Genomic DNA, 22,687 nt, shown 5'->3' on the forward strand with positions numbered 1-22,687 from the left:
AAAAAATATGGGGTCTCTAATATGCAATATTAAATGATGCCAATAGAAAGTGCAACTTTCAATACTCATATGGCTATGTGTATTGAAAATTAAAAAAGTTATGGCTCAGAGAAGGCAGGGAGTAAAAAACTAAATTGAAAAAAAAAAAAAGAAAATCACTCAGTCAGAAAGGGGTTAATAAATTTTCAAACATTTAGAAATAGAAGTTGGGCTAGCCTATAGTTGTCGAAAACCAGCTATAGAGAAAACATGAGGCTCTTGCAACTCCACTGATATCTTACCTGTACATAGAAATAGAGATGGCCTTGCGGTTCGCCCGGCGGCCGTTTTGCGGCAAACTTTGCTCTTTCGCGGTTCGCCAAACGGCGCCATATTCATTTACATTGTGAAGAACTTTGACCCATGACACATCCATCAGGTGGTACAGGACAGCCAATTGAGACGCACGATTCAGCACATGGACATACCCCCTACCTTATAAATAAATCTGATCTGATTTTACATTCAGTCTTTTGCCAGTGTAGGGAGAGGTTGCTGTATGGAGAAAGGACAGACTGTTAGGGACACCAAACGCTAGCTAATAGGGCCACAAAAGCCCTTTTAAGGACTGGTATAAGTGTGCTATCGATAGGTGTTACATACTGAGGGGTGTAATATACTTATAATATACTTTCTAGCATAGAAAGTATATTATAGTGCAATTGTATTGTGCAGCAGTTATGTGCAGTTCTGCTGTGATACTGCAGCCACACAGAGGGAAAAACGCTATTGGAACAAATAATTTCTACTGGTGTGATTTACCAGTTGCCCCCCAAAAACCTGATTTCTATATAGTGCATTTAGGTAGTGCAGGATTTGTTTGCGGTTTTGTTGCTTTACCGCATCTACACAGAGTGAAAAACACTATTTGAAGAAATAATTTCTACTGGTGTGATTTAACAGTTGCCCCCCAAAAAAACGGATTGAAGCAGGGGTGTTATATACCAATAATATACTTTCTCTATAGTGCATTTAGGTAGTGCAGCATTTGTTTGCAGTTTAGCTGCGTTACTTCAGCTACACAGAGTGACAAACGCCATTGGAACAAATAATTTCTACTGGTGTGATATACCAGTTGCCCCCCAAAAAAACAGATGAAGCAGCGGTGTTATATACCAATAATATACTTTCTATATAGTGCATTTGGGTAGTGCAGCATTTGTTTGCGGTTTAGTTGTGTTACTTCGGCAACACAGATTGACAAACGCCATTGGAATAATTAATTTCTACTTGTGTGATATACCAGTTGCCCCCCAAAAAAGCTGATTGAAGCAGGGGTGTGATATGCCTTCTTCTACAAATATTGCTCTTCTATAGGGACTTTTGTCACAGGATCATATTGAAAATGACAGGCACAGAAAGAGGCAGGCCATTCCGCAGGGGTGGTAGGGGTCGGGCAGGTGCACCAGACCGGAGCCTAAGTGGGAAGTTGCAGAAGGTGCGTGCGATTACGTCAAAGGACGTACCATACTTGGTTGAGTGGCTCACTTAGCCTTCCTCTTCTGCATCCTCCTCATCCTCTCTATATGCACCCTCTTCACTCTCTGCTGTGTGCACCCCCAAAGACACCACCACCACCACCACCATATCCCCTCCGCTCGAGTCAGAGGAATTATTTTCACATCCATTACAAGACCTTACCGATGCGCAGCCATTCTTGGCATTGGATCAGGAAGAGAAGGTATCAACGGTCGCCACCCAGCAGTCTGACAACAGTACCCAGATCAACCCAAGGAGGGTGCTCCCCGCTGTTGCTGCCTACTCCGAGATCTCTAATGTTAGTGGTGGTGAAGGGGACAATGATGATGTGTCTATGGACGTCATGTGGGTGCCCACAAGAGAGGAAGGGGGGGAGTACAGAGGGAGAGACGGAGCAGCAGATAGGGAGGAGAAGAAGGAGTAGCAGGCAGAACTTACAGTGCACAGGAGACAAAAAGCAGACTGCTAATGTACCTGGAACAAGCCATCCACCATGCACGGTCACATCTGGTGCTCCCAGGACACCTGCACATGGCTCCACAGTGTGGGCTTTTTTTTAACATATCCGCTGCTGACAATAGTGTTGCCATCTGCAGCCTGTGCTGGTAAAAGCATAAGTCGCGGTAAGCCCAACACTCACCTAGGGACGACCTCCTTCAGAAGGCACCTGGCCTCCCATTACTGAGCCTAGTGGGAGCAACACCGTCAGAACCCACAAAGACACACTCCTGGTGCTCCACGTCCTGCCTCTTCTCCTTCCCCTTCTCCTCTCTCCTCCCATTTGCCCTCCACTCCGCCTTCCACCGTGCCGTCGTCGCGTTCATCTGGCAAACGGCATGCTTCAGTGGCCCAAATGTTTCGAGCAAAAAATGATGATGATGCCGGATAACCCTTTTGCCCAACGGCTGACCGCCGGCTTGTCGGAACTGCTAGCCAGCCAACTACTGCCATATAAATTGGTGGACTCGGAGACCTTTAGAAAATTTGTGGCCATTGGCACACTGCAATGGAAGGTACCCGGAAGGAAATATTTCTCCCAGAAGGGCATCCTGGAGCTATATGGCAACGTTCAGCGGCAATTGAATATATCTCTGGCACACAGTGTCGGTGCCAAGATACATCTGACCACAGACACGTGGTCTAGCAAACAGAAGGTACATAACTTTTACTGCCCACTGGGTAATCCTTCTGACGGCCGTCAAGCATACAACCCATGGCACCAGTATGGATTTGGTGTTACCGACATGGATTGCATGCAGGCCTGCCTCTTCTTCTCTCTTCTTCTCATCCTCCTACATCCTCTGACTCCTCCTTTTCCTCTACTACCGCCTCTTCCGCTGCGCCCCCCAAGCTCTCCAGAACCTATTCGACGTGCCAGGTGAGACGTTGCCATGCTGTGCTGCGGCTGTTGTCCCTGGAAGCCAAGAGCCTTACCGATCCTGCACTCCTTTCAGCTTTGTGGTCAGACCATTCAATGGCTAACCCCGCTCAATTTGACAGTTGGCAAAGTGGTGTGCGACAACGGTGCCAATCTGCTGAGCGCACTGAGACAGGGCAAAATCACACTCGTGCCGTGCATGGCACATGTCCTGAACTTAGTCGTGCAGCAATTCGTTGCCAAATACCCCGGGGTCCAGGACGTCTTGCGGCAGGCCAGGAAAATCTCTGGCCATTTTAGAAGATCTTACATGGCCATGGCTTGCCTTGCTGAAGTTCAGCGGCGACACCACCTGCCCATCAGACGTCTGATTTGTGACTGCCCGACGCGATGGAACTCCACCTTGTATAGGCTTGATAGGCTGCTCCAGCAGAAACATGCAGTTAACGACTGACTATCTGTACGAATTCTGCGGCAGGACAGGTTCTGGGAAGCTTGTTTTTTTTTCAACGCCGAATGCATAATTTTTGGGGCCTGTAGTACACTGGCCTGCTGTAAAATTTATATCTAATGACAGTGTTATCTACCTTCAGCCACTTACTTACTTGTTCTTTTATGTACGCTGAATGCATAATTTTTGGGGCCTGTAGTACACTGGCCTGCTGTAAATTTGCTATCCAATGACTGTGTAATCTACCTTCAGCCACTTACTTGATCTTTTGTGTCCACTGAATGCATAATTTTTGGGGCCTGTAGTACACTGGCCTGCTTGAAAATTGATATCTAATGACCGTGTAATCTACCTCCAGACACATACTTACTTGTTGTTTTATGTATGCTGAATGCATAATTTTTGGGACCTATAGTACACTGGCCTGCTGGAAAATTGATATCCAATGACCGTGCCATCTACCTCCAGCCACATATTTACTTGTTCTTTTATGTACGCTGAATGCATAATTTATGGGACCTATAGTACACTGGCCTGCTGGAAAATTGATATCCAATGACTGTGTAATCTGCCTCCAGCCACATAGTTACTTGTTCTTTAATGTACACTGAATGAATAATTGTTACGGCCTCGGAGGAATTCAACACCAGTGACGACTACATGTTATCGAATTTCAACTATTATCATTAGGGTTTTTTTCAAAAGGGGGGATTTCGTTAGCCATGTTTTTAATCCAATTTTATATTATTAGTTCTTTTAAACATATGTATTTGACCTGTATTTGTACTGGCCTGCAGTAAAATTGATATCCATTGATCATGTAATATACTTCCAGCCAAATAATCACTTGATCTTTTCTGTCCGGTGAATGCCTAATGTTTGGGGCCTGTAGTCCAGTGGCCTACAGTAAAATTTTTATCTATTGACCGCATAATGTACCCCGAGCCACATAATCAGAATTTCTTTTATGCCAGGTGAATGCCTAATTTTTAAGGCCCGTACCCCATGGCCTAAAATAAAAATTTTCTAGGCTCCAACAGGGCACATTTCTGAGAATTTCCCTTTAAGACGCATAAAAATGTCTCCTGATTAAGATACATGTTTTTTGTTGGATTTTTTTGGGCTGTGCTCTGGGCGCCGCCACTAGAGGAGACTTTATTGATTTCTAAAAATAATAGTAAAGCGATACAAAATATTGCTGTTCAATTGGGGTCAGTACAATCAGATGTACTTATTATAAAAGAGGATCTGACAAAGATTTGCGATAGAATTAAGGAGGTGGAAACTACAGTGAATAAATTGGAGCAAGAAGTGAAAATGTTAAAGGCGGAGAACAGTACAGTAAAAAGGACCATAACTACTTGAGAGAAAAAACGATGGACCTTGAGGATAGGTCAAGAAGATCTAATGTACGAATCATGGGCTTAATAGAAACTCCTGATGAAAAAAAAAAACTGCCAGGAATGATACAATCTATGATCTTTGATAATCTTGGAAAGGAACATTTTTCAGCTCTGTTTCTAATTGAAAGGGCACCCCGAATTCCGGAGGGCAAACCGACTCCGGGCAATCCCCCAAGGACTGTAATAATTAAGATGCTAGCTGCCTGTGATAGAGACATGATCCTAAGGCGTGCAAGAGAAGTATCTCCGATTTCTCATGACGGGTGTAAACTTTCTTTTTTTCCGGATTTCTCAAAAGAAGTTCAGGATAAGAGATGTACTTTTTTGGGTGTTAAAAAACGTCTTCAGGGCAAGGACATTAAGTACTCATTTTTGTATCCAGCCAAATTAAGGATCGTATATAATGAATCAGTATTCTTTTTTGACACTCCAGATATGGTCACAGACTGGTTAGATAGGAATGATGTCTAAAATTTGCTTTCTTCCTTGATATTCTCACTTTTTGTTCTATGTTTTTTTGGTGGATGGAGCGCCGGCTGGGGGAGTGGGGAAGGGATGGTCCTAGTTAAGAGGTCTGTTTTTTTTCTCAACTACAGATCAAGGGGGATATGTGGTTTTTGGGTGGGGGGTGATGGAGGGAGGGGTTGGGTGGGGGTAGGGGTAGGATGGGGGGGCTAGAGGGGAGGGTGTCCTGCGATGCGTCCAACGTCGAAGTGGGGAACGAAGTGAAGTTTTAGGAGGATGGTACTCGGAGACTAGGATTAATCAATGATTACAAGAATACTGACATGGAATGTTCGGGGTCTAGGGAGAAGGTAAAAAGACAAGCGGTATTGGATTTGATAAGGAGACATTTGCCAGCTATTGTCTGTTTGGTTAAAACTCATTTTTCACAGGAGAGGATACTCCGACTTGGGGGGAGGTTTATAACTCTACATATACTAACTACTCTAGAGGAGTCACAGTATTGATTCACAAACAGATTAACTTTCTATGTTTGGCATCCTCTATCAATAAACAGGGGATATATGTTTTTCTGCATGGTAGGCTTGATGGAAAGTTATGTATCCTGGCATTTATCTATATCCCTCCTCTGTTTTCTAGGCAGGTATTGAATTGTTTGATGGCCTTTTTGGATCAGTGGCCTGATTGTTTGGTGATGGTCAATGGAGATTTCAATTGTGTGATGAATCCAGAGGTAGATAGGAGGGAATGGGCTCGTTTTTGCCAAGAGGTGGGCCTCGTGGATGTCTGGGAATATCTATTTAGAGAAAAAAGAGCTTTTTCCTCTATTAGTAAATCTGGAAACTCCATGTCTAGAATTGACCTGACCTTGATAAATAGAGGTTATCTAAATTGTGTTAAGCGGATGAAATACGAGGCCAGATCCGTTTCAGATCATATTCCCTTCTTAATAGAGCTAGGTATGGCAGGGAATGATGCTAGAGTGAAACCCCCATTTAGATTGAATCCCCATTGGCTATTAATAATAGATAACCACAATCAGATAGAAAAGGAAATTATCTCCTTTTGGGATAGAAATTATGCCTCAACTAAATCTCAATATAGTTGGGATGCGTTTAAAGCATTCATGAGAGGGATTTTTATCAGCACAATTGTAAATCTGCGTAAGTACTATGCGATGAAGGAGAAAGAATTAGAGGAAGCAGCCGTTGAAGGAATGGCTAGGTATGCCAAGGGGGAAACAGAGGAGGGTAGAGAGATTATGCAGAGGACAAGCCAGGCTTTCTCTAACTTTTTTCTGGATAAAGCACAACAGAAACTGTTCTTTAGAGGACAAAAATATTTTTCAGAGGCAGGTCGCCCTGGAAAGATGCTGGCTAGAGTAGTGGCAAGCCAGGATTCAAAGAAAGAGATCCGTAGTATATGTATGGCTGATGGCACCACTGTAGAAGATCAGGAGGGAATATTAGAAGTATTTATAAAGTATTTTAGTGAATTGTATGAATCAGAGAGCATCCTCCCAGAGTTCTTACAGATGGGCAAAAGGAATGCTTGGAGATGGATTTGTCACCCCAAGAGATAGAGGAGGCAATGAAGACCTGTTCAGGTAACTCCTCCCCTGGACTGGATGGACTCCCGTATGAGTTCTATCTTAAATATGGGGAGATTGTTTTCCCCTATTTGTGATTCAATAAAAGAGGGAGTTCTCCCAGAATAAATGAGAGAGGCCGTGATAACAATAATATTAAAGAAGGGTAAAGACCCCAGGGATCTGGGATCTTATAGACCTATTTCTCTCCTTAACACAGACGTTAAACTTTACTCTAAAATCTTAGCTATGAGGCTAGCTAGTGTTATGACAACAATTATACATCCAGACCAAAATGGCTTTATTCCTAATAAGGGGACACACTATAATCTACATGGTCTTTTTTCTAATATACAGACTTCTGGAGGGCCTTCAAGATCTATCTTGTCTATAGATGCGTCTAAGGCTTTTGATAGAGTGGAGTGGGGGTTTCTATGGAGAGTGCTTCATAGGATGGGCTTTGGCCCTAGGTTTACTAATATGGTTAAACTTCTTTATAGATCTCCTACAGTAAGATTAAATGTAAATGGACATCTTACAAGAAGTTTCCCCATGACCAGGGGCACTCGCCAAGGATGTCCACTTTCTTTCTCCTCTTCTATTTGATATTTATATTGAACCGTTGGCTGCCAGGGTTAGACATGATCCTAATATATTAGGGTTTGGGGTATTGGGAACGGAAGATCGCATTTCTTTATATGCCGATGATATTTTATTCTATGTCCAACAGACAAAGTCTACTTTGTTAACTATTATGCAAACGATAAACTCTTTTGGAAAAGTCTCAGGTCTGGAGGTTAACTGGGAAAAAAAAGACGATTATGTCACTAGATACAACAACTATGCCCTTAGATAAATTGACACTTCCCAAGGATAGTCCTCTGAACATTTTGAAAACTGCCGACTCCTTTGAGTACCTTGGCATTACAGTCTCCCCAAAGCCGGAAGATTTTATTCTGCTCAACTTGATGCCATTGATAAATAAGTTAAGGTTAAAAATAACAACGTGGCTCCGATTACCTTTATCAAAGGCGGATAGAATATCTTTAGTCAAGATGGTGATTCTCTCTCAGCTACTCTATCTATTTAGGAATTCTCCAGTCTGGATCCCTGATAGGTATTTTAAGGTAATTATAAGAATTATTAATGATTTACTTTGGGGGAGGAAACGAGTAAGACTCAAGTTAGAGCATTGGTATAAGCCCCTGGAGAGGGGAGGAGTTAACCTCCCCTGTTTTAGGGGATATTTCTTAGATGCACAGTTTTGTTTTCTTCGTGAATGGAAAGATAGCCCACTTTGTAGGGACTTGGTGAACAGATCTCCATATGATAATTTTTTTACTTTATTGGAGTCTGATCAATTGGCCAACCCTGATAGGGAATTTAGATCAGCCAGGGATCTATTTATGAAGTCATGGCAGGCTATTAGACTATGGTGTGGGGTTCACTAGGATGCACTCCTTTATGGTATAACCAGCATTTACAAACCTTAGATGAACTAGCTAAGGAACAATATTGGCAAAAAAGCAATATTATATATTTGACACAGGTAGTAAGTAATGGAGATATTATTTCATTTGTAGAACTATCACAGAGAGAAGAAGCACAGAAATTATTATGGTTTCGGTATTTACAGTTAAGATCGGCTTTTTTGAGTATACAAGAAAAAAATAGGTTGCAAATACACACTTCAACACAATTTAATGAGTGGATTGGGAATTTGGAACAGAAGATGAAGATTTCTCATCATTATAAAATTTTATTAATAACGCGATTTGGAGGTGTTTCCTCTGCTGGTCAGAGGACGTGGCAAAATGAGTGTCCAATGATTCATTTGGACGACCAGCAGATGGTAACTTTGAATTTGAAATTGGTTTCACATAATTTTAATCACGTGGTGGTGCAGTTTAATATTCTACATAGACTTTATGTTACACCTCTCTGGCTTAATAGATGTGGGATTAGGAAAGACTCTAACTGTCCTAGGTGCGACCTCCTGGAAGCAAATTATTTGCATATGTTCTGGTCTTGTCCAGAGTTGAAACATTACTGGGGTGCTATCCATAAACACATTGAGGGAAAACTGAAGGTGCAGATCCCTTTTTCCGTTGAATGTGGGGTACTGGGTGAGTTGGCCAAGGTGAGTTGTCAACATAAAAAAATCTTTTATTTAAGATAATGTTTTTGGCACGATTTTTGATAGCACGATCTTGGTTCTCACGAAACAGTCCCACTATGAATACATGGTTAAACCTGGTGAATACTACTAAGAGGTATGAATATATCCTGCATAGGCAGAGGAATACAGAGAAAAAATGGATTGGAATTTGGGGAAACTGGAATTTATAGAACATCTCGGCTTCTCACTCGTCACCACTACACCTCGGTCTTGATCGGAGGAGTGGTGGTGAAGGAAGACGCATCGCAGGGGGGGGGGGGGGGGGGCTTTGGGGGGGTTAAAGGAAAATATGATGATAAATGTTGATAATGAAATAATTTTTATTGTTGGATGACTGATAAAGTGTTTAAATATATAAATAATTTTTAAAAAGAAGCGCTATATGGTTTTTGGAGGGCAGAATTTGCTGGAATGGTATTTGGGCACCAAGTTGAATTGAAGAGACCCTGAGGTTCCCCCACAGTCAAAACCCCCAAAAAGTGACCACATTTTGTAAACTACACCACCAAAAGGAATTTTTAAGGGGTGTAGCAAGCACTTCAGTCAACAGGTGTTTCATAGAATTTTTAATACTTGGGTGTGAAAATGAAAAATTTTATTTTTTTATTTTACAAATGCTTTAAGCCCAAACTTTCTTTATCACAAAAGATTACAGGAGAATATCCCCCCACAATTTGCTAACCACTTTCTCCTGAATACAGTAACACCCCAACTGTGATCGTAAATTGTTATTCGGGGATATGCCAGGGTTTAGAAAGGAGGGAGCGGCATCTGGATTTTCTAACATGGAACTTTCTATCAGTGTTTTTAAGAGTGATAACTTTTTTTTTTTTTATGAGCTGTGTGGGGGCTTTTTTTTGTGTGGGGCAAGCTGTAGTTTTTATTGGCACCATTTTGCGGTACATTTGGCTTTCAGGTTGCTTCTTATCTCATTTTTTGGGTGGTGAAGTCACACAAAAAACTGTTTGGTGTAATTTTTCTATTTTTCTTTTTATACCGTTTACTTGATGTAGAAGATTGTGATTTTTTTTTAGATACAGTAATTACAGACGTAACAATACCCAGAGAGGCTGTAGAGCATAATACTGTGCTGTACAGCCTCAGTGCAGGGCTGATCGTGGTCTATGGAGGACCCATCAGCTCCTGCACTTTCCCGACCTCGGCAGTCACATGACCACCGGGCCGGGACAGGAAGTGGCATAGCGCTTCCTGATCTGTATAGCATTGTGTATACAGCGATCTAGAAGGCAGGGACAGCGGGCCCCCTGACAGCGGGCCCCCTGCTCGGCAGCTGCATGATTAGCGTCATCTCTGAAAAGACATTCATAAACGTCCATTTAGAGATGCACCGACCGCCCAAGGATGTTTATAGTCAATGGGCGGTTGGAAAGTGGTTAATGCACATTATTTTTCCCAGACCTTTTTTGGGCTGTTACTTCAGACAGCCAGGACAAGTCATTAGTAATGATGTTGTTAACAATGTTAGTGAACATGTCTCCAGCAGTCTACTGGAACACAGATAAGAAACATATATTAAATATCTATGCTTCTTCAATGCCTTTCATGACCAAATTACCCTGTTTATTATTTAATAGCAGAAGGACGGGTATATTTCATTTTTTTCATTTAATATTTGTGTGTGTCGTTAAAAGATATCGACAGTATCCACTATAACATTGAAATCTACAGTACCCCGTCCCTTTAACAGTGACCTCCACAGTGGCCTGCCCCCTTAATAGTAACATTCACAGCACCCTTCCCTTTAACCTGTTTGGGACATAGGGCGTACAGGTACGCCCTGATGTCCTGGTACTTAAGGACACAGGGCATACCTGTACGTCCTATGTTTTTCCGATCACCGCCGCGTGACCGGCACTATCAACTTATCACATGACCTAACCCCTCAGATGAATACCATAAAAAAAAAAAAAACTGTGCTAAATAAACAATTTTTTTGTCACCTTACATCACAAAAAAGTACAACAGGAAGCGATCAAAAAGGCGTATGCCCACCAAAATAGTACCAATTTAACAGTCACTTCATCCCGCAAGAAATGAGCCCCTACCTAAGACAATCGCCCATAAAATAAAAAAAATATGGCTCAGAATATGGAGACACTAAAACATCATTTTCTTTTGTTTTAAAAAAGCTGTTAGTGTAAAACTTAAGTAAATTTAAAAAAGTATACATATTAGGTATCGCCGCATCCATAATTACACGCTCTATAAAAATATCACATGACCTAACCCCTCAGATGAACACCATAAAAAAAACACAGTAAAAAAAAAAATGTAAAAAAAGCCATTTTGCAAAAATGAAATCATTGTGTAAAACTTACATAAATAAAAGGTATATTAGGTATCGCCGCATCCGTAATAACTTGCTCTATAAAAATATCACATGACCTAACCCCTCAGGTGAATACCGTAAGAAAAAAAAAGTGTAAAAAAAGCCTTTTTTTGTCACCTTACATCACAAAAAGTGTAATAGCAAGCAATCAAAAAGTCATACGCACCCCAAAATAGTGCCAAACCGTCATCTCATCCCGCAAAAATCATACCCTACCCAAGATAATCACCCTACCCAAGATAATCGCCCAAATTTGTTAGCCAGAGCTAATCAGAAATGAGCCACCACTGGTATAGTACGCTTATCAACATTTATTGCACCCTAGTGTGTAAGCTCCTGATTAGACTATGGACAGTTGGCATCATATTGAGAATAAAAAACTAAAGGCGGAATCGTTCAAATTTGATGATATGGAAAATTATATACCAACTGGTGATAAAACAATGACAGATGTATTTAGAGAATTAGAGGGGCTTTTACAAAAACAACTAAGACAATATTGGGAAATTGGCTCACTCTAGCAATATACAGGGTGGGCCATTTATATGGATACACCTTAATAAAATGGGAATGGTTGGTGATATTAACTTCCTGTTTGTGGCACATTAGTATATGTGAGGGGGGAAACTTTTCAAGATGGGTGGTGACCATGGTGGCCATTTTGAAGTCGGCCATTTTGAATCCAAATTTTGTTTTTTCAATAGGAAGAGGGTCATGTGACACATCAAACATATTGGGAATTTAACACGAAAAACAATGGTGTGCTTGGTTTTAACGTAACTTTATTCTTTCATGAGTTATTTACAAGTTTCTCTTTGTTTACAGCCATTGACATGTCGCCGAGGTTAACACGTGAGGAGCGGATAGAAATTGTGTTGATGTCTGGTGAACGCAGTAACCGGGTCATTGCAGCAGATTTCAATGCAAGACACCCTACGAGACCACCCATCTCCCATGCTACAGTTAGCAAACTGCTTGCTAAGTTTCGTGAAACTGGTTCAGTGTTGGATTTGCCAAAATGTGGACACATGAAATCTGTCTCTAATGAAGAAACATCAGTGGCTGTCCTAGCTTCACTCAGCAAGAGCCCACCGCGTAGCAATCGCCGCATGTCACTAGAGAGTGGCATTAGTCGAACATCCCTTCGGCAGATATTAGCTACTCACAAATGGCACCCTTACAAACTCCAGCTACTGCAGCATCTCAATGAGGATAACCCAGATTGGCGCACTGAATTTGAAGAATGGGCAAAACAAAAATTGGAACAGGACCCTCAGTTTACGCAGAAGATTTTGTTCAGTGATGAGGCAAACTTTTATGTGAATGGTGAAGTTAACAAACAAAACCACCGCTATTGGTCTGACACTAACCCACATTGGATAGATCCTCCAATACTGTTGGAACAAAAAAATTGATGGTATGGTGTGGTATATGAGGTACAAAGATAGTGGGGCCATTCTTCATCAATGGAAACCTCAAGGCCACTGGATATGCGAAATTGCTACATGATGATGTGTTTCCCTCTTTATCCAATGAAGCTGGCACGTTCCCTGAGTTTTTCCAGCAATATGTTGCACCACCACATTATGGGTGTCAGGTCCGAGCATTCCTAGATGAACAGTTTCCTGGAAAGTGCATTGGTCGTCGTGGGCCAGTTGAATGGCCCCCAAGGTCTCCCGATCTGACCCCCTTAGACTTTTATCTTTGGGGTCATCTGAAGGCAATTGTCTATGCTGTAAAGATACGAGATGTGCAGCACCTGAAACTACGGATACTGGAAGCCTGTGCTATTATTTCTCCTGCGGTGTTGCTATCAGTGTGTGAAGAGTGGGAGAAGAGACAATCCAACACAATGGGCAGCACATTGAACACATTTTATAAGTGGTCAGAAAATTGTAAATAACTCATGAAAGAATAAAGTTACATTAAAACCAAGCACACCATTGTTTTTCTTGTGAAATTCCCAATAAGTATATAGAGATAAATCTCAAGAACAGGCTTCTTCATCACAAAATGAGTCCTCAAAGGCGAGCAAGAAAGAAAAAGACAAGGAGAAGGACGGCATACAGAATAATTGTTCTGTTTCTGTCACTAATAGGTATGAGGAATTATCTGACCAACATTTTTTAGATTATACCCCAGCACATCACAAGACACGAATAAGACACAGAGAAAGGACACCCCCCAATCACAATGTAGACTCACCGATACACTCTTACAACCTAAGACCCAAAAATCACTATCAACATCAGGACACAATAAAAAGACAATATCACATACCACAGAGAAAAGATTATTATGCACATCACACAACCAATCACGGGGAGACATTGGGACACCAACACTTAAGACACACGGAAGAATTAGAAAGACGAGGAGAAGTAAGAGAAAAATAAATTCACCACAGGAGATATCGCCAATGATTAACTCTGGATCAATAATTAATCTGAGCTCTATCACTCTCACAGAAACACAGACAAAGTTGTTAAAGGACTCAAATTTGCCCCCACTGAAAAGATCGATAACTTTTCGACCTACATAGGGATGCAAAAATGTATTAGAAATATTTGTCTGAAGAAGTACTTCATAAAAAATCGGTAGTGAGAAATGAGAAAGAGGGGAATCAGAGAAATTCAAAAACCTCACTAAAGAATAGGTCAAATATGTTTCCACGAAGTGAAAATAGTAAAGAGATAGGAACCTTTTTTAAAAATGCGTAGAGGAAGATATACGTAAAATGAAAATTGGATCCTTTAGTAAAAGTAATTTAACAAAAAGTGAATTTGGAGCATTAAAGCAATTACAAAAACTGGAATCCATTACCATACGCCCTGCAGATAAGGAAGGTGCAGTTGTGGTGATGGACACAATCAATTACAACAAGGAATGCTTACGACAACTCTCAGACGAAGATACGTATTCAAAATTGGGAGGCGACCCCCTCGAAAAATTTGAATTGGGATTAAAGAACTACTGTACAAAAGGTTTGGAATGTGGAACAATATCGAAACAAGAATTTTATTTTGGGCACACAGAGAAGATTACCATGCTTTTACTGTCTGCCCAAAATTCATAAGAGGTTGGAAAACCCCCCTGGACGTCCAATTGTCTCAGGGATTGGGTCTATTACGTCCAACCTGTCCAAATATATAGATGTCCAACTACAACCAGTGGTTAAAAAGACCAATTCGTTTATTAAAGATACGACCCATATTATACATATCCTCGAGAACATAGAAGTACAACCTGAATGGATTATAGGCACATTGGACATTCAATCACTTTATACTGTGATTGATCATCATCAAGGAACCAATGCCATTAAGCGACAACTAGAGAGGGAGGGGTCATTAGGAACAACACAGAGAGACTTTATTATAGATGGGATAGAATATATTCTAAACCACAACTATTTCTTTTTCGAGGGGGAATACTTCCTACAGAAACGTGGCACTGCCATGGGGACCAGATTCGCCCCTAGTTATGCAAATTTGTTCTTGGCCAAATGGGAACATAATAATATTGAGCCAAGACTGGGGGCGGATCTGGCCCTATGGCATCGCTATATAGATGACGTTATCTTCATTTGGAAACAAGACAGGGAAAGGCTGGTAGCATTCTTGAATGAGATCAATAATAATCAATTAAACTTAGTGTTCACCTCTAGCATAAAAGAAAGGACCGAATTCTTAGATCTGGTAATTACGAAACAAGAGAATAAATATATCTGTAAGACATTTTATAAACCCACAACTAGAAATCGTTATATTCAGTTCTCTAGCTGTCATTTGCCAAGATGGCTGATTAATATTCCTTCCAGTCAGTTTCGCAGAATTAAGCGAAACTGCACGGAAGGTCATAATTTTGAAGAAGAAGCAATTGAGTTGAAGAAACAATTTGTAGAAAGGGAATACCCAGAGGATTTAGTGGAGGAATCACTTAACAAAATCAGGAAGTTAGAGAGAAAGGATTTTTTTGACAAAAAAGCACAAGTGAGTGATTAAAAAAGAACAGGAAGCCAAAGAGAAGAATGTAAGAGTTATTCTTCCATTCAATGATAACAAAAAAATCTAAAATATTATTAAGACACATTGGCACCATATATTAAGTGATAAAGTCATAGGACAGTTGGTACCCACTATTCCGATAATCATGTTTACGAAAGCACCAAATTTGGCTATTAAGGTAGCACCTACAGTTAAGCCGCGGAAACAAAATAAGATCAGCTTCTCGGGAACTTGGCCAAAATTAAAGGGCTTCTACAAATGTGAGAGATGTATGGGGTGTAAACTTAACAACAAACCTCGCAAAGCTACCACCGTCTCTTAGACCCAAAATGCCTTTAAATGGGAAATAGAGGATTGTCTTACGTGTAATACCTCCAGAGTTATCTACCTTGTCCAATGTCCGTGCAACAGACAGTATATAGGACGGACCAAGAGGCCATTAAAGAGAAGGTTGGCGGAACATATAGCCAACACAAAGAATGGCTATGATAAACACTCTCTATCAAAGCACTTTAAAAATGCTCATATTTGAGATCCGTCAAATCTTATGTTCACGGCGTTGGAGAAGGTGGGTAGACATTGGAGAGGAGGTAATTACATCAAACAAATGTCTAGGATAGAATCCCGGCACATCTATGAATTCGGGTCTTTATTACCGAAAGGATTAAACTCAGACTTAGAGATATTTGGATTTCTGTAGGCTGGGCGTCTCAGACCCGATGGGGTGTAGCATGTCAGGCCGTTTCCTGGCGCTGTGACACCCCCTTGAGTAGGAGATTCCCATCCGTTTTTCTCCTATCAATGTCAATATACATTCCTCTCCTATCAAGGTCAACATACATCTTTTCTCCTATCAATGTTAATATACATTTCTCCTAATAATGTCAATGCACAGTTGAATTATGAATGTTGGATATATTCGTATAAATCACGGAAAAAAATGCACCAAACACATATGCCACTGACTATACTAGCTAGTCATACAAGCAGATATTAAAAGCTGAGACTTTTGCCAATATATTCCTGTCAGGAACACATCGGAGCCCATCATGCACTTCGTCACGGTTTCTCAGCATGGCAAGTGTCCTACCACTACGCTAACTATGGTCTGAACACGGTCTGAAGGTGATGAAATCCAGCTCACAGCCAAGCTTCCACACAACCGCATAGCAGGACAACTAATGCAATGTGGATAAAGCCAGACTGTAAGCCACACCCATATCAGACCGTGTGATGGAGGTTACCAGGTGCAAAAGAATGTTTAAATGCCAGGTAAAGGCACATTCAATACATATAAAACAAAATCACAGAAATATAGTGGCAAATATGGGGGAACTGCTCAAACCCCAAACATGTGTTTCTCATTGGGGGAGTGTCCATATGAACAAGTTGGACTATATTAAGACACTGAACTCATAAAGGTTCCTATGGTCGCTGTACATATGTGCATTATGATATATCTCATCAAGAAGTACGCAGGTGCAAGAGTGACCATATAGGTGCTTTTACAAAAACCCTCAAGGATATTTTTACAGGTCCCCATGGACTTATCTTAAAAAACTTCAAGGAATAACATGATTATATGAATCTATGTTGGGACTATTAGCTGCTTTGAGTCAGGACATCAACTGTCCGAAAACCGTCTGATTACAATTTGCTACCATTCAGGACAATTGTCCTACATATTGTTTGATTCTTTTAACACTTCATGTGTTTTTATTTGAATAAATTGTCTTTTATACATACCCGTTAATGCTGAATGTATGAGTGCTCGCCGATCTTAGCCTTATAGCCAGAAACATATCTGCCCCTCCCCTGTCTGTACTATTACTAGCAGGAGACAGGGTTCACTCTCTCTTTCCCCCTTCCCTGTTGAGAGGAATGCTTAGAAGCATGGCCAGATCACTGAGACCCGTATAAAAGTGTTAAGGGTACTTTCACACTTGCGTTTTTCTTTTCTGGCATAGAGTTCCGTCACAGGGGCTCTATACTGGAAAAGAACTGATCAGTTTTATCCCCATGCATTCTGAATGGAGAGTAATCCGTTCAGGATTCATCAGGATGTCTTCAGTTCAGTCGTTTTGACTGATCAGGATAGAGATAATACTGCAGCATGCTACGGTTTTATCTCCGGCGAAAAAAACTGAAGACTTGCCTGAATGCCGGATCCGGCATTTTTTCCCATAGGATGGGAATATATTAGTGCCGGATCCGGCATTCAAAATACCGGGATGCCGGATCCATCCTTCCGGTCTGCGCATGCGCAGATCGAAAAAAAGGTGAAAAAAATAAATGCTGGATCTGTTTTGCCGGATGACACCGGAAAGACGGATCCGGCATTTCAATGCATTTTTTCGACTGATCAGGCATTTTTAAGACTGATCAGGATCCTGATTAGTCTTACTTATGCCATCAGTTTGCATACATTTTGCCTGATCCGGCAGGCATTTCCGGCGACGGAACTGCTTGCCGGATCTCTCTGCCGCAAGTGTGAAATTAGCCTTAGTATTACACATTACAGGATTTGATACATAGCACAGAAAATAGTATCACAAATGGTAGGATTAGATACACAGCTCAGCAGACCATATGACACAGGATAATGATTAGATACACAGCTCAGCAGACAGTATCACACATGATAAAATTAGATACTTGGCTCAGCAGACAGTATCACACATGATAAAATTAGATACTTGGCTCAGCAGACAGTATCACACATGACAGGATTAGATAAATAGCTCAGCAGACAGTATCACACATGATAGGATTATTTACACAGCTCTTAGAGAGTATAACACATGATAGGATTGGATACATAGCTCAGCAGACAGTATCACACAGGATAGAATTAGATAAATAGATCAGCAGACAGTATCACACATGATAGGATTAGATATGTATGTGTATCCAGATGCTGTCCATTTTTCCTGAAAGCCCCATTCACTTATATGGGGTTAGAACTGCATAAAACACGCACAATATAGACTATGCTGTGAGTTTCCTGAACGCAGAGATAATAAGTGACGCTGATGAATACATAACATTGAAAAGAATGGTCAAGAGTTAGTCTGGAGATGACGCATTCACCCATTTTTTGTGTCACCCCTACTTCCTCATAGATTGTAAGCTCTTGCGAGCAGGGGCCTCATTTCTAGTGTATCAGTTATATATTAGCTGGTAACTTTGTGATATCTTTTGTCTTATACATGAACCCTCTGAAGTGTAAAGTGCTGAGGAATATGGTGCTGCTATATAAATAATACTAATAATATCCGGACAGAAAATTCTCTTCTGTGAAAAAGGGGGATGGAGGAGACTGAAATACGGCAGCACTTCCCCTCTTATCTCAGCAGTGGCCGCTCAGGAGTGTATTTACACAAAGCAGAGCTCCTCATCTCTGTATCTGTATCACACTTTATACAGATACATACAGTAGCTTCATAGACAGTATCACACCTGCTAGGATTAGATACACAGCTGAGCAGACTGTATCACATATGATAGGATTAGATACATAGCTCAGCACACTCCTCTCCTGAAATACTCTGTGCTGCTTGGGACCATGCTCCTTCCACTATGTAACTCTCAGCCTGTGACCCCCCACAAGATCAGCACTCTCCTCTATTTAAATCCTCTGTGCTGCTGGGGACCCTGCTCCTTCCACTATATAACTCTAATCCTCTGACCTCCGCAAGATCAGCACACTCCTCTCCTGAAATACTCTGTGCTGCCGGGGACACTGCTCCTCTACTATGTACAGTAATTCTCATCCTCTGACCTCCACAAGATCAGCACACTCCTCTCTTGAAATATTCTATGCTGCTGGGAGGACCCTGGTACCACTGTGTAACTCTCATCCTATGACCTCCACAAGATCAGCACTCTCCTCTTCTGAAATCCTCTGTGCTGCTGGGACCCTGCTCATCCCACTATGTAACTCTCATCCTGTGACTTCCACAAGATCAGCACACTCCTCTCCAAATATCCTCTGTGCTGCTGGGGACACTGCTCCTCCACTATGTAACTCTTATCATCTGACCTCCCTAGGATCAGCACACTCTTCTGAAATACTCTATGCTGCTGGGTCCTTCCACTATGTAACTCTTAGGCCTCTTTCACACGGGCATCATGGATTTGGGCCGGATAAGATGCTGGTGAGTCGCGGGAAAATGCACAATTTTTCCGCACGAATGCAAAACATTTGAATGCGTTTTGCACGTGCGTGAGAAAAATCGGCATGCTTGGTACCCAAACCCGAACTTCTTCGCAGAAGTTCGGGTTTGGGTTAGGTATTGTGTAGATTGTATTATTTTCCCTTATAACATGGTTATAAGGGAAAATAATAGCATTCTTAATACAGAATGCTTAATAAAATAGGGCTGGAGGGGTTAAAAAAAAGTAAAAAAAATAATTTAACTCACCTTAATCCACTTGTTCGCGCAGCCCGGCTTCTCTTCTTTCTTCAGGACCTGGGTAAAGGACCTTTGATGACATCACTGTGCTCATCACATGGTCCGTCACATGATCCATCAACATGGTGATGGATCATGTAACGGACCATGTGATGAGCGCAGTGACATCACCACAGGTCCTTTTCCTCCTGCACAGCAAAGAAGAAGAAAGAAGAGAAGCCGGGCTGCGCGAACAAGTGGATTAAGGTGAGTTAAATTTTTATTTTATTTTTTTTAACCCCTCCAGCCCTATTTTACTAAGCATTCTGTATTAAGAATGCTATTATATTCCCCTTATAACCATGTTATAAGGGAAAATAATAATGATCGGGTCCCCATCCCGATCATCTCCTACCAACCGTGCGTGAAAATCTCACCGCATCCGCACTTGCTTGCGGATGCTTACGATTTTCACGCAGTCCCATTCACTTCTATGGGGCCTGCGTTGTGTGAAAAAATGCACAAAATAGAGCATGCTGCGATTTTCACGCAACGCACAAGTGATGCGTAAAAATCACCGCTCATGTGCACAGCCCCATAGAAATGAATGGGTCTGGATTCACGCATTGCACTCGCGCGGAAATCTCGCCCGTGTGAAAGAGGCCTTATCCTGTGACCTCCACAAGATCAGCACACTCCTCTCCTGAAATCCTCTGTGCTGCTGGTGACACTGCTCCCCCACTATGTAACTCTCATCCTCTGACCTCCCCAAGAACAGCACACTCCTCTCCTGAAATATTCTGTGCAGCTGGGAGGACCCTGATCCTTCCACTATGTAACTCTCATCCTGTGACCTCCACAAGATCAGCACTATCCTCTTCTGAAATCCTCTGTGCTGCTGTGGAGCCTGCTCCTCCACTATGTAACTCTCATCCTCTGACCTCCACAAGATCAGCACACTCCTCTTCTGAAATCCTCTGTGCTGCTTGGACTCTACTTCTTCCACTATGTAACAGGATTAGATGCAGCAGCTCAGCAAACATTATCACACATGACACTATTAGATACATACTTTAGCAGCTCAGAAGACAGTATCACACATGGCAGAATTAGATACACAGCTCAGAAGACAGTATCACACATGATAGGATTAAATACAAAGCTAAAAGGACAGTGCTACACATGATAGCGTTAGATGCAAAGCTCAGCAGATAGTATCACACATGGTAGGATTAGATACACAGCTCAGAGGACAGTATGACACATGATATGATTAGATACATAGCTCACAGGGCAGTATCACAAATAATAGGATTAGATACACAGCTCAGCAGACAGTACTGTACATGGTAGGATTAGATACACAGCTCCGAGTACAGTAATATCATACATGATAGAACTACATACATTGGCACGTGCATATTCGGATTGGGTACACAGCTAAGAGGACAATATCACATATGATTGGATTAGATACACAGCTCAGCAGACAATCAAGAATCAATAAGTATTTTAAATCTCATGAAAAAATTGTGGTATATACTGACACCCAATGTCTTTGAATTGTATTATGTACATTTGTAACATGTAATTGGACAGTTAAAATTATGTAAAAATCACTGCATAATACTGTGGTTGGTGTGTGTTATTTTAAATATAATAAATATAATACTACACTAGCACTGTATACTGACACCAAGTGTATCTAAATCATAATATACGGCATATAGAATTGTAGTGAACAATGGCACAGGTCAAGATATATGGAAATCATTGCACAGTAAAAAAAAAAAGCATCCGGGATTTGTTTAATGTATACAATATATATTTTTTTATATATGTAGAATGTAAGACAAAAACGTGATGTGAACCCGGCCAAATTTCACAGTTGTAATTCCATTACCAGGTCTTGACCTTATCTTCAGGTATTAGCTAGTAACACAATGCGCCAACTGCTGTCTGAACGTTGTATTGCAATTTATCCAATTTAGATATAACGTCATTTCGTGACACACATCTCAGGACATGTTGAGCTAAGTGAGCAGTTAAGTGTGGACACATCTGTAGCTGTGTTATATACCTGCTATCATTGCTGGAATTGGAGATACTGTAACTCTGATCCTTTAAATTTAGCCCCTCATGTTCTGCAGTCAATAATGTCTATGACATCTGAACAGTTAGGCCTCCTGCACACGAACGTATTCGTTCCGTTCTGTGCATTGGCGACCACAATTTGCAGTCTCCAATGCACGGGCAACATCTGTGCGGCCGCCGGGACGGATCCAGACCCATTCAACTTGAATGGGTCGGCATCCGTCTGTTCTGCAAAAAGATAGGGCAAGTTCTATCTTTTTGCGGGACGGAAGTACGGAACGGAACCCCACAGAAGCACTCCGTAGTGCTTCTATAGTATTCCATTTCGTGCTTCCGTTCCGCACCGTTCCACATCTCCGGATTTGCGGACCTATTCAAATCAAGGATCCGCATCCGTGATGGAGAATGCAGATGGAACGGTGCCCGTGTATTGCGGATCCGCATATGTGGTCCGCAATACAGCAACAGGACACCAACGTTCGTGTGCAGGAGGCCTTAAACGCGGAGCTCTCCTGTACTCTGATTGGCACCCTGTGAATGCAATTACGTGGTGCTGAGTGTTCAAAAGCAGGAGAAACAGATAGTGCCCAACAGCGGATGAGAGGTTAATCCGGAAAGTAGCCATAGTCATGATATCAGGAGAATCAGTTGAAGCCAAATTCAGCAGACGAGGGGTTAATCTAGAAAACACGCCAAAGTCAGGATGCAAGGAGAATCAGTAGAAGCCAAATCAGAAAACAAAAGGTTAAACCCAGAAAACAAGCCACAATCAGATTACCAGGAGTTTAGAATCAGTTGGAATGAATAACATAAAGTGCCAGAACCAAGATAAAAAAATAAAAATAAATCACAGGCAATCA

This window comes from Bufo bufo, chromosome 2 (assembly GCF_905171765.1).
Source record: "Bufo bufo chromosome 2, aBufBuf1.1, whole genome shotgun sequence".
NCBI lineage: Eukaryota > Metazoa > Chordata > Amphibia > Anura > Bufonidae > Bufo > Bufo bufo.